The sequence below is a fragment of the Myotis brandtii genome, unplaced genomic scaffold (genome assembly GCF_000412655.1).
Source record: "Myotis brandtii unplaced genomic scaffold, ASM41265v1 scaffold311, whole genome shotgun sequence".
In the NCBI taxonomy this organism is placed as follows: domain Eukaryota; kingdom Metazoa; phylum Chordata; class Mammalia; order Chiroptera; family Vespertilionidae; genus Myotis; species Myotis brandtii.
Window position 1 is genome coordinate 3,329,922 of NW_005361913.1, and position 11,219 is coordinate 3,341,140.

Sequence of the window (11,219 nt, forward strand, 5' to 3'; positions counted from 1 at the left end):
TGTCGAAGGACTTGTATGCATGCATATAAGCATAACCAATGGACATAAGACACTGGGGGGTAGGGGAGGCTGGGGGATTGTCAAGGGCGGGGAAAAAAAAGGAGACATATGTAATACTCTTTGTAATACTTTAAGCAATTAAAAAAATAAAAAAAATAAAAAAAAACAAACATCACTGCACTACATAAAACCTGCTTGCTGTCTTAAAAATCAATATGGAACAGCAGGCAGTCAGTATCACCCTTAAAAAGATAAAATAGGAAACTAAAAGTAGTATTAAGGCCATATGTATACTTTGTGCCTAATAGTTAGATCAGCTTTCAAAAGAAGTTCAAAAATGGTATACATCTCAATAAAATTGTTACATTTTTGTGATGCTTATCACAATAACATCACCAAATATAAAATACCTAGGAATTAACAAGAAAGATTCAGGGCCTATACAAATCTTTATCTAAAAAACATAACAGAATACTATGAATAATGATTCATTACTGGATGAGAAGAATGGCTAATTTAAAAATATCCAATTTCTCCTCAATAGGTCTAATATCATCCCACTCAAAATCACAAGAACATTCTTGTTGGACTTAACAAGAGTAAGAAAGCCATTTGGAAGATTAAAAGAGGAGGAAAGGCCAGGTATTTCTTCCTAACAGAATAAAGTGAAAAAAAAGTATTGATACTATATAGTTTTAAAAATCTATAAAGCTGCAAGTCTTAAAATACTGGCTCAAGATTAGATAGAATGGCATTGAAAGGGTATGGAAAGTCCATATACAAAAGATCTTAATATATGAGGCAGAGAGTAATTTAAATCAGAGAGAAAAATTGTGCAATTTCTGGGACAATTGATCACTACTAGAAAAATCATGTTAGATTTCTATTCTAAATAATATAGCAAGATAAGTTATATGTGAGTTAAAGACTCAAATGTAGAAGTAAAACAATAAGGGGAAAAAGTCAAATATAGTAATTTTGAAATGATAAGGATTTCATAATACCAAAGAGAGAATCCATGAACAAAAAGAGTAATCAATCTGAAAATATAAAAATACAAAGAAATTTATACCAGAAAATACCATGAATTTAAAAATATGTAGGGAAAATTGTTGCAATATGACTAACAAAATGATACTTCCCTAAATATGTGAAGATTATGTACAATCAATAATGAAAAGAATGTACAAATAGAAAATTGTACAAAGGACACATCTGGTAATTGAAAGACTAATATAGTAATGAATAAATGTTTGAGCTCAATGGTAATCAGAGAAATGCAAATTAAAGCAATTTAATACCATTTTTCATCAACAAACTGGCCCAAAAAATTACAGAAATATTCAGAGTTGATGAAGGCACAGAAAAAAACAAGCATTCTCATACACAACTTACAGGGGGGAGGCGGGTCACGAGCAAGTATGTGTCAACATTTGGTAAGGCTATGTATCAAGTGCTGTAAAAATACATGCTTATCGACCCAGCTATTCAATTATAGGAATTTCCTCTAAGGAAGTGATCGCAAAGATATATCTATCAGGCTTTTCATTAGAGCATCATTTACACAGTAAGAATTTAAAAATAAATAAACCACACAAAACTAAATGTCCAATAAGAGGGAACTTATTAATTAAATGTTTACCATTAATGTCTATATGATATAGTAATGACCACTAAAATTTGCTTATAAAAAAATTTCTAATGCCTTGGGAAAATATTATTTGTATATATTTTTTTCTCAATGTGACTGAATACCCCAAAATACCAACAATAAACTATAGCCCTTCCAGGGTGATGGAATTATCAGTGCTATTTATTGTATTTATTAGATTTATTTCAAATATCCAAATTTTTCACAATTAACACTATTAATTTTCCAAAAGATTAAGCTCCTAATGGGCATTAAAATATACTAATATATCAAGATATTAAAATTAAAATGTCAATATATTAATAATTAAAATGTGAACAGTTGATAAAATTTCCACATGGACATACACTAAGGACTTGACTTGGGAGGGGAAGGGAAAAAGTCAAACCCAGGACAATCTCTTGCTCCCCCCCTCAATATCTTTTCAAAACCTTTTATAATGAAAAATGTCAAGTACAAACAAAAGTAGAAAGAAAGGTAAAATGAATTAACATGGACCCATCACTCATTTTCAACATTTAGCCACTTGTACTCCCCCTTGGAAGCAAATCCCAGATCATTCATTTTCATAAATATTTCAGTGTGTATCTTTAAAAGATAGGACTCTGTTGTTCTTTAAACATAATCAAAGTAACATTGTATAATAAGAATAATTCATAATAATCCCTCAATACCCTTAAATATCCAGCCAGTGTTCAAATTATCCCAACTGTCTGCTAAATGTTTTGTTTTAAATGTGTTCAAATCAGAATCCAAATAGGGTCTACACATTTATGTAAATTTTTTCATCTATAGGTTTCCCCTCCACCTCTTTTTTCTCCTCCTTGCAATTTCTTTGTTGAAATAATCCAAGTTGTTCGTGCTATAGAATTTTCCAAGATCTGTACTTTACTTATTGCATCTCCATGGTGATGTGGGTAGTACATTCCTCTGTCCCTCCCATTTCCTGAAAATATGGTATGCTAGTCAGGCCTAGAAGCTTGGTCAGATTCAGGTTTGATTTTTTGACAAGTTTACCAAATGGTGGTATTGTATTCTTCCAGTAATCACATAATATCTGCTTATCTCTCTTTTTGTGATGTTAACAGCTACTGATAATTATTGCCTGGACACATAATTCATTAAGGACTTCAAAAAGCTGGTATCCTATCACTCCTCCTCATGTGTTAGCTGGAACACTCCTACAGAGAAACTTCCCTTCCTGTGTTATTCAGTTGCTCTGAGATAGATTATATAGCAAAGTGAGAATAAATATTTGATTTTTTTTCCCTTTACTTTTGCAAAATAATGAGAACAGAGTGATCCTTATAAAGTGCAAATCTGCACTCTCCTAAACCTCCCATACAACCATTAAAATGCTAACCACTGCTCTTAAAGAACAGCAGCATCAATGAAGCCTGCTAGGCCATGAATCGTCTAATCATGACCTGCCTTCCCAGGTTTACCTTTTCTGGAAATCTCTGTGGTCCAGCACACCATGTTTCCTCCCACCACACAGCCTTTGCCCAGGCCATTTTCTCAGCCTGAGATGCTTTCCTTTCTGCCCCACCGCCTGGCTCTGGTGAATCCCTCTTCATCCTTCAGCTATCAAGTGCTACTTTCTTTGGGGAGCCTTCCCAGCCCCCAAATCCAGGCCAGGCTTATTTGTCACATGCTTCTTTGTTTCGAAGCATTTGTCTCAATTGGTAACTAAACACTGTTTTATGTGATTCCTTAATCATTGTTTGCTCCTCACCCCCAACTCTAAGCCTATTGGAGCAGTTTGCTTGTCTGTTTTGGGCCACACTTACCCAGCCCAAGTGCCTAGCTCTGTGCCAGGCACTCTACAGTTTTCCAATAATTATATGTGGAAAGAAAGAATGAATGAGTGTGTTTGGGTTCTAATGTTATTTGCTTATCCTCATTCATTTACTGGTCAGAACACCTAACTTTATTGGGCATCATGCCAGGTACCAGGAATTTTGTCTTGATCACAATCTAATCTAGGAAGTGGACAAGTAAACAGACAACTCCAAGGCAGTGTTTACAATTCAGTCACACAGGAGAGCTGAGCACCTGGGCAGATGTGACAACAGGACACATTGAAATTAAAGCAGCATTCCTGTTAGGTAAGAGGCAGTATTAGATTGCCTTTTTAACACAGCTGGATCCAACTGAATGAGGACATAGGGACCAGAATGGTTATTTTAAAAAGACGTTTAGTTCAGCTCATTAAGACAAGTTTCTCTTCCCATAACTCAAAGGTTTAAAGCTTGTGCCCACAACATGAGTTCTCTGAAGCAATTGAAGATAGAATTATCTGGCCATAAATATACAACACAGATTAAGATCTTGAGACAAATGGAATGCCAAGAGGGGTATTTTTTAAGCTATTGCCTTCACAAGGCTAGAGGAAAACATATAATGAATTTTCTCAGTGATTTAGACCAAATATAATTGCTAAGCCACTAATAGTAGCATAAAACATATTGTAAATCATCAACACAAGCTACTGGGTATAACAAATCATTTCATTAGCATAGATATTCTTCTTGTAGAAATCTAGCTCCACTGGAATTTAGAGTTATGATTGCAGAGCTATGATTAAATTGTGTAAAATTGTTCTTCTATACTCTCTTCCTTCCACAATACTTAGGACCTTCAAGGTAGGGACACCTTATGTATCTTTATATCCCCAGTACTTATTCCAACTACTTCGCATAGAGTAAGAGCTCAGCAACCATACACTAAATGAATGAGTGACTTCAGATAGAAAACTTTTAAATAATTCAGAAAAGATGGTGGGTATAAATAAGGTGACCATAAATTTATTGCCCAACTGGGTCCATAAATTTATTATCCAAACTTCTTAAGAGTGAATGAGGATTCTGTTATTAAGTGTAAACCTAGACTCCCCTAGCAAATCAACTCCTTCACCTTAGCAATAAAGAACCAAAATTTGCAGAAAAATCAATTCATTACCTACTTAAGACATAGAAGAGTTTTGGGGACATGAGGGATGGTTCAATGGCCATGATTACTTTAAACAACTTCACAAATGAAGATATTTGAATGATAAAAACAGATAATAAGATATTCAAACGTATTTGTCATCAGGGAAATCCTATATAATAAAAGGGTAATATGACCAAACAGCAGAACAACCGAACAACCAATCAAAGCATAATATGCTAATGATATGCTAAGGCTGCTCAACCACTCACTATGATGTGCACTGACCATCAGGGGGCAGATGCTCCAACCAGTAGGTTAGCTTGCTGTTGGGGTTCGGAAGATTGAGACTGAGCGAGATGGGCCAGAAATGCCTGGAGCCCTCCTGCGGTCTCCCTCAGCCTGGCCTGCGCCCTTTCACAATGCAAGACCCCTTGAGGGATGTCGGAGAGCCGGTTTCAGCCCAATCCAGCACGCCACTCCCCTTGGGAAGGTACCAGACACAGGGCTCATGGCTGGTGTGCACTGCTGCTACAGCGCGAGCCTCTCCCGATTGGGATTGATTTGGTGCGATCCTGTGGCAGACAGAGTGGGGCCGGGATGAGCGGAAGCAGTAGGTAGGAGCTGCAGGCAGCATTGGACTGCGGGTTTCAGTCCGATCCCTGCAGGCCACCCAGAGAGATCCCACCGTGCACAAATTTGTGCACTGGGCCTCTAGTCTATATATATAAAAGCCCAGAAGCCAGAACAGCAGAATGACCAGAATGATCGGTGGCTATGACATGCACTGCAGCAGCCAACCAGCCTGATCCAGGCCCCAATCGGCCCCCAACACCCTGATTGGGGGCAGGGCTGACCGCCAACCGCCCTTGACCCCTCTCCCCTGCCAGCCTGGCCCAATGGGCCCCCATCGGGGCGGGCCGGCCGGACCCCACCTGTGCACAAATTTGTGCACCGGGCCTCTAGTTTAAAATAAAATCCCAAAGAGATCCCACTACTCACCCAAGAGAATGGCTAAAATCTAAAAACGGATTATGGTAGTAGCAAGTATTAGCAAAGCTATGGTAATAAGCAGAACTTTCATATACTGATGGAAGTGTAAACTGATACAAGCATTTTTAGAATACTGACAGTGTCACTGTTGTAATTAGCCAGTTTTTAATATTAATCATAGAAAAAGGGCAAAGGGAAGGCCAGACATTATAACCATGGTCATCTGGGAAGCCTCACCAGGAAGCTGCAACTTCATGCTCTCCAGGGAACCAAGGGGCCATTCCCCGCAAATCCCTGGGGGAAATGATCCAACAAAGGGCAAGATGGACACATGCAAAGTAAAGTCTAAAGTCTCGTGATGTAGGGAAATCACTGGCCTGTCAGTCTAACCTACAAAAAATCTAATTGGCTATAGGGGGTGGAGCCATTTAAACTCCTGAAATCTGAGAAGGTTAAATTCTGCAGGCAAAGGAATTCTCTCTCTCTCTCTCTCTCTCTCTCTCTCTCTCTCTCTCGTTCCTCTTGCTTTGCTCCCTTCACAGCCATGCATTCCTAGAAGCACACACAATGGACTGCAGCTGGGCCACAAGCTAAGCTAGCCTGATGCTGGATTGGACTGTGCAAATATGGAGCAGAGGCTCTGGACAGTGGCTTGAATCCTAGCTCTGCTGAAGACCTAATGGGACATTTTTCTTGGCCAGATGGAAAAAGATGGGGCCATGGGAAATGAGGGGTTTAATTCCACAGATGTAAAACTTGCCCTAACCGGTTTGGCTCAGTGGATAGAGTGTTGGCCTGCGGACTGAAGGGTCCGGGGTTCGATTCCGGTCAAGGGCATGTACCTTGGTTGCGGGTGCATCCCCAGTAGGGGGTGTGCAGGAGGCAGCTTATCAATGTTTCTCTCTCATCGATGTTTCTGGCTCTCTATCCCTCTCCCTTCCTTTCTGTAAAAAAATCAATAAAATATATTTTTTTAAAAAGCTTTCCACGATACTTCATCCTCCCATGAGGGCCTTTGGAAATTCTTATTCCAGCAGCACTCCAAGAAGCCCACTTCCACCAGCAACAGGTGGGGCACAGAGAGCACCCCATCAATAACAAAAATATCTATCAAAGGTTAATGTATGCAACTCTATCTCACAAAAGAACTACACACATATGTTCAATAAGTGACATTTTTAAGAATGTTCAGAACAGTGCTATTCATAACAGTAAAAAACTGGAAATGACCCAATGTCCACTAACAGTAGAATAAACACAGTGTGGCATATTCAAACAACTGAAAACTTTACGGCAATGAAAATAAAGAAACTACTGCTACCTCAGCAACATGGCTGAATCTCACCAAAAATGTTGAGCAAAAGAAGTCAAATACAATAGAGTACATAGTGTATGATTCCATTTATATTAATGGAAAACAGTAGAAAACTCCTATCTATGGCAATAAAAGTATTGACATTAGTTACCCTTGGGAAGAACAGTAACTTAGAAGTACAGAAAGGGATGCCTGGCTGGCATGGCTCAGTGGTTGAGAGTCGACCTATGAACCGGAGGTCAGGGCTCGATTCCAGGTCAGGGCACATGCCCAGGTTACAGGCTTGATCCCCAGCGTTGGGTGTGCAGGAGGCAACCGATCAATGATTCTCTCTCATCATTGATATTTCTATCTCTCTCTCCCTCTCCCTTCCTCTCTGAAATAAAAATATATATATTTTTTAAAGTACAGAAGAGGAGCTTACTTTGTGATAATTCATTAAATCATACACTTAAGATTGGTGTTCTTTTTTATGTATATTATACTTAACAAAATTTATGAACAAATATATCCAAGAGAAGATATTCTCATGCCTTCTTCTTCTCCAGAGAATTCTTAATTCAGCAGGCATGCTGAGAAAAATAATCCATTGACCTCAGAACAATCTGCAAAGGCTCAGATGACAGGTATTCAATAAATGTTTGATGATGATGATGTTCCTTAAATAAGGAGTGACCAATATTTTCTCCTTCAAATATTTTCTATTATATTCACTGTTTCATTCAATACCAGACCAATAAAGTTGACCAGAAAATAAGAAATAAGAAGTCACCCCATGATAAGCACTGTAATAGAATTTTATAATTTGTTGAGAAATCCTGAAAGCGATGTTCAGATAATTAGCACAGAAGAGTTGAAGAGAAATCACTGAAAATTCTCGACTTCTTAGATCCTTGAAAGAACAGTTGAAAGAAATGAGCAAAGAAGTATGCGTGTTAATATCAAGTGTAACCATTTGTTATGGGTTGAAGTATGTCCCCCAAAATTCATATGTTGAAGTCCTAACTCCCAGTACCTGAGAATGTGACTGTATTTGGAGAGAGGGCCTTTCAGAAGTAATTAAGTTAAAATGAGGCCATTAGTGTGGGCCCTGATTCAGTGTGACTCGTGTTCTTATAGGAAGAGGAAATTGGAACACAGATACATACAGAGAAGATGTTGAAGAGAAGACAGCCGTCTATAAGCCAAGGAGAGGGGCACTGAATAGACCCTTTCTTTACAGCCTCAGAAGAAACCAACCTTACCAACACCTTGATCTCAGATTTCCAACTTCCAGACTATGAGATAATATATTTCAATTGTTTGAGCCACCAGTTTGTGGTACTTCATTAGAGCAAAGGAATACACCATTCATCATGGAAAGCTCCGAAACCTCAACACACTTAAGAGTTGCTGTCCCAGCCCTAACCGGTTTGGCTCAGTAGATAGAGCATTGGCCTGCGGACTGAAAGGTCCCAGGTTCGATTCCGGTCAAGGGCATGTACCTTGGTTGTGGGCACATAAAAAAAGAGTTGCTGTTCCATCTTGTCGCGCGGCGCGGTGTGTGTGTGTGTGTGTGTGTGTGTGTGTGTGTGTGTGTGGACTGTAAGCTCCTCTAAGGCCGGGGCTGCATCTACATTATTTATCACTTCCACTCATCAAGCCATCCCTTGGAGTTATATGTTCTCTACTTTTATTTTTTTGTTTGTCTGAAACACTAATTTATATTCCTCTCTCAAGGCCCACTTTTGTCTCATTCTCTCTTTGTGTCTGTGACCCAGAAAGCAGAGAAATGAGAAAAGGTCCTCCTGTTTCTAGAAACAATGGGTATGAGCAGTGCCTGTCATGAAAACACAAAGAAAACTTCCTTCCAGAAGATAAATGAATAGGGGTTTTACCTTCCCACTAAAAAGAGAAACTGAAGAGGGAAAAAAGTCACAAAGACAGAAATAAAAGGATTATACTAAGAAGTAGAGTGCTGCCGTGAGGAATACTGAAGCGCTAATGTAACCTTCCACAAACGTCATTTATCTGCACAGGAGGGCGAAGATCCTGGTCCCACTGTGAGCATTCCTTGTCTCCTGGTTCTACTTTTACCACAGAAAATGAGAAAATCCTTCCTCAAATGTACGTGTGGCCACAAATAGTATAGAATTAATTCAACTGCACCTATAGCAAACCTTCCAGAAATGAGTTACAACAATTTGTTAGGATTAACCTTTTGATAAAACATAAATTTGTCTATATTCAAAGCACTTTAAGGAGGTGCAGAGGTCCATTTTTATTATACAAATGCTGTATCAGCAAGGTGATGGAGGCCAAAAATAGCGATGCTGAGAATAGCAGCTGCTCGGCTGGACAGCATCTTCAGTGCTATAAAGCAGAAGCTTGGCATTTCGGCATGGGAAGAAGTGATTCACAACTGCATCTTCCTTGGTTAGTCCTAGAAATGCCAAGCCTGTAATTAAGGAGGGACCCTTGCAGCTACACACACCCAGTATGCAATGGCCAAGGAGTCTACATCGCAGCATTCTAAAATGTTTGCAGACATATGTTTTTAATATTCAATAGCCACTATCTGTAGAATTAGAGGCTATCAGACATTCCTAGAAACCATCCACTATAACACAGAAGAGTCCAAATTGCTTAGGAGATAAAAGCTTTCAGTGTTGGAAGTAGTTCAGGTACACTCAATTACTAGTACTTTCTAACACTGGCCAATAGCCCACACCCATACTGTCCTTTCTTAAAAGTGGGGGGGAGGGGTAAAACCACCCTGTTATTCGGGATATTTGCTTGCATAGATTACTTTGCCAATGTGGTTTTTAAAAATTAAATATATAATTAAATTTTGTATAACCAAATATTAATCAAAATTAATGCAGTGCTCCTGCTAATAGAGTTTCTATTTCAGGAACACAGACTGTCTATGCCAGATGACAAAGGTCTTAAGGGCTGAGTTGCCTTCTGGAAGCCAGGGTCTTCCTGAAGGCACTACTATGCTGTGTGGTGGCCCTTCTATGCCTGTAAGAAGCCCTAATAACTAATGGAGTTTGAGTGCTTTGTTTTTACTGCATGCAGCGATAACTATGAAAACGTTAGCACATTGGAATGCACTTATAGGATATTCAACATTTGTAAGCCATTTTATTGCAAGTCTCCGGTGCTCAAAAAGGTAAGTACCTGACCAGTTCTTCCATGATAAACTGTAGCAGGGGTGGAGACTCTGTTTTCTGCCAAGGGCATTTGGATATTTATAACATCATTCGAGGGCCATACAAAATTATCAACTTAAAAATTAGCCTGCTTGCGCAGCAAGGGCTGGCAACTGAGGACGTGGTTGTCTTTTTCAATCGGGAGGGAGACACAAGCTCCCGACTACTGCTCTGACCAGTTCTGGGAAAGTCTCTGGGGACCCAGACTCACACGGGGAGAAACTGGACTGTGGCATCAGGCAGAACTCGAGGGCGGCTTTCTCTCAGAGGTGCTTGCAGCGATTACCCAGGGACACTGAGACCTGGGACCTCTTAGGGCAGGACTGAAGATCATCCATAGCTGTTTGCTCCACCCTGTTGATTCTCTGAGACCCCGCCCCACCCAAGCTGTGCGCAGAGGCTTTTGCATATGAATGACCTGGCCCTTTGCAATCTAAAATTACCTAACAAACTTCAGCTGGGTCAGAGAGACTCAGAACATCCAAAAGAAGGCCCAAAGCCCCACAGCAGCTTGCATTGCTTCACAGCTGGGCCTCATCTGGGCACCTCCAAATCCCAAACAAAGAAGAGGAATCTGCAGATCTCTCCATAGCTCCTGCTGGGTAGCCTCAGGCAGAGGCTAAATTAGCACCTCCTTAGAGGTCCAAGTGCCAGTGTACTCAGTGGTCAGAGTGGGACCATCCAGATTATAACTCCTCAGATCCATAAGGGACACACTCAGGGGGCAGACTCAGTGAGCACCAAAGCCCTACTGAAGCAAGTCTTGCCTCAGAAGGGTGTCTCCAGCACAGAAGTTCTCCCACTGTAGACACAGCTGATTCTCACAGTCAATTGGCCTGGAGGTCAATTCCTCCCAGTGATTCCAACTACAATCAAGGCTTAACCACAACAAGACTGTGCGCACAGCCCATAAAGGGGTGCACCACGAGTGTCCACCTCAGTAATTGGGAAGGCTGAGCCACTGGGCCCTATAGGACACCTAGCACACAAAGCCACTCTATCAACACAGGGAAGCATAAAAATGTGGAGACAAAGAAACAGGTCACAAATGACAGAAATGGAGGAAAGCAAACTACTGGATATAGAGTTCAAAACCACGGTTATAAGGTTTTTCAAGAATTTTCTAGAAACCGCC

The 11,219-nt window shown here is 40.0% G+C and overlaps 1 long non-coding RNA gene across 1 annotated transcript in view; it reads right to left on the minus strand.

Annotated features, from left to right (window-relative positions):
• Positions 1 to 11,094, minus strand: part of LOC106726734 — a 13,331-nt gene extending 2,237 nt beyond the window's left edge. The window contains exon 1 of the long non-coding RNA XR_001362829.1: positions 10,980 to 11,094. This is a non-coding gene — a long non-coding RNA (uncharacterized LOC106726734). The remainder of the gene's footprint in view (positions 1 to 10,979) is intronic.
• Between the last annotated feature and the right edge of the window lie 125 nt (positions 11,095 to 11,219).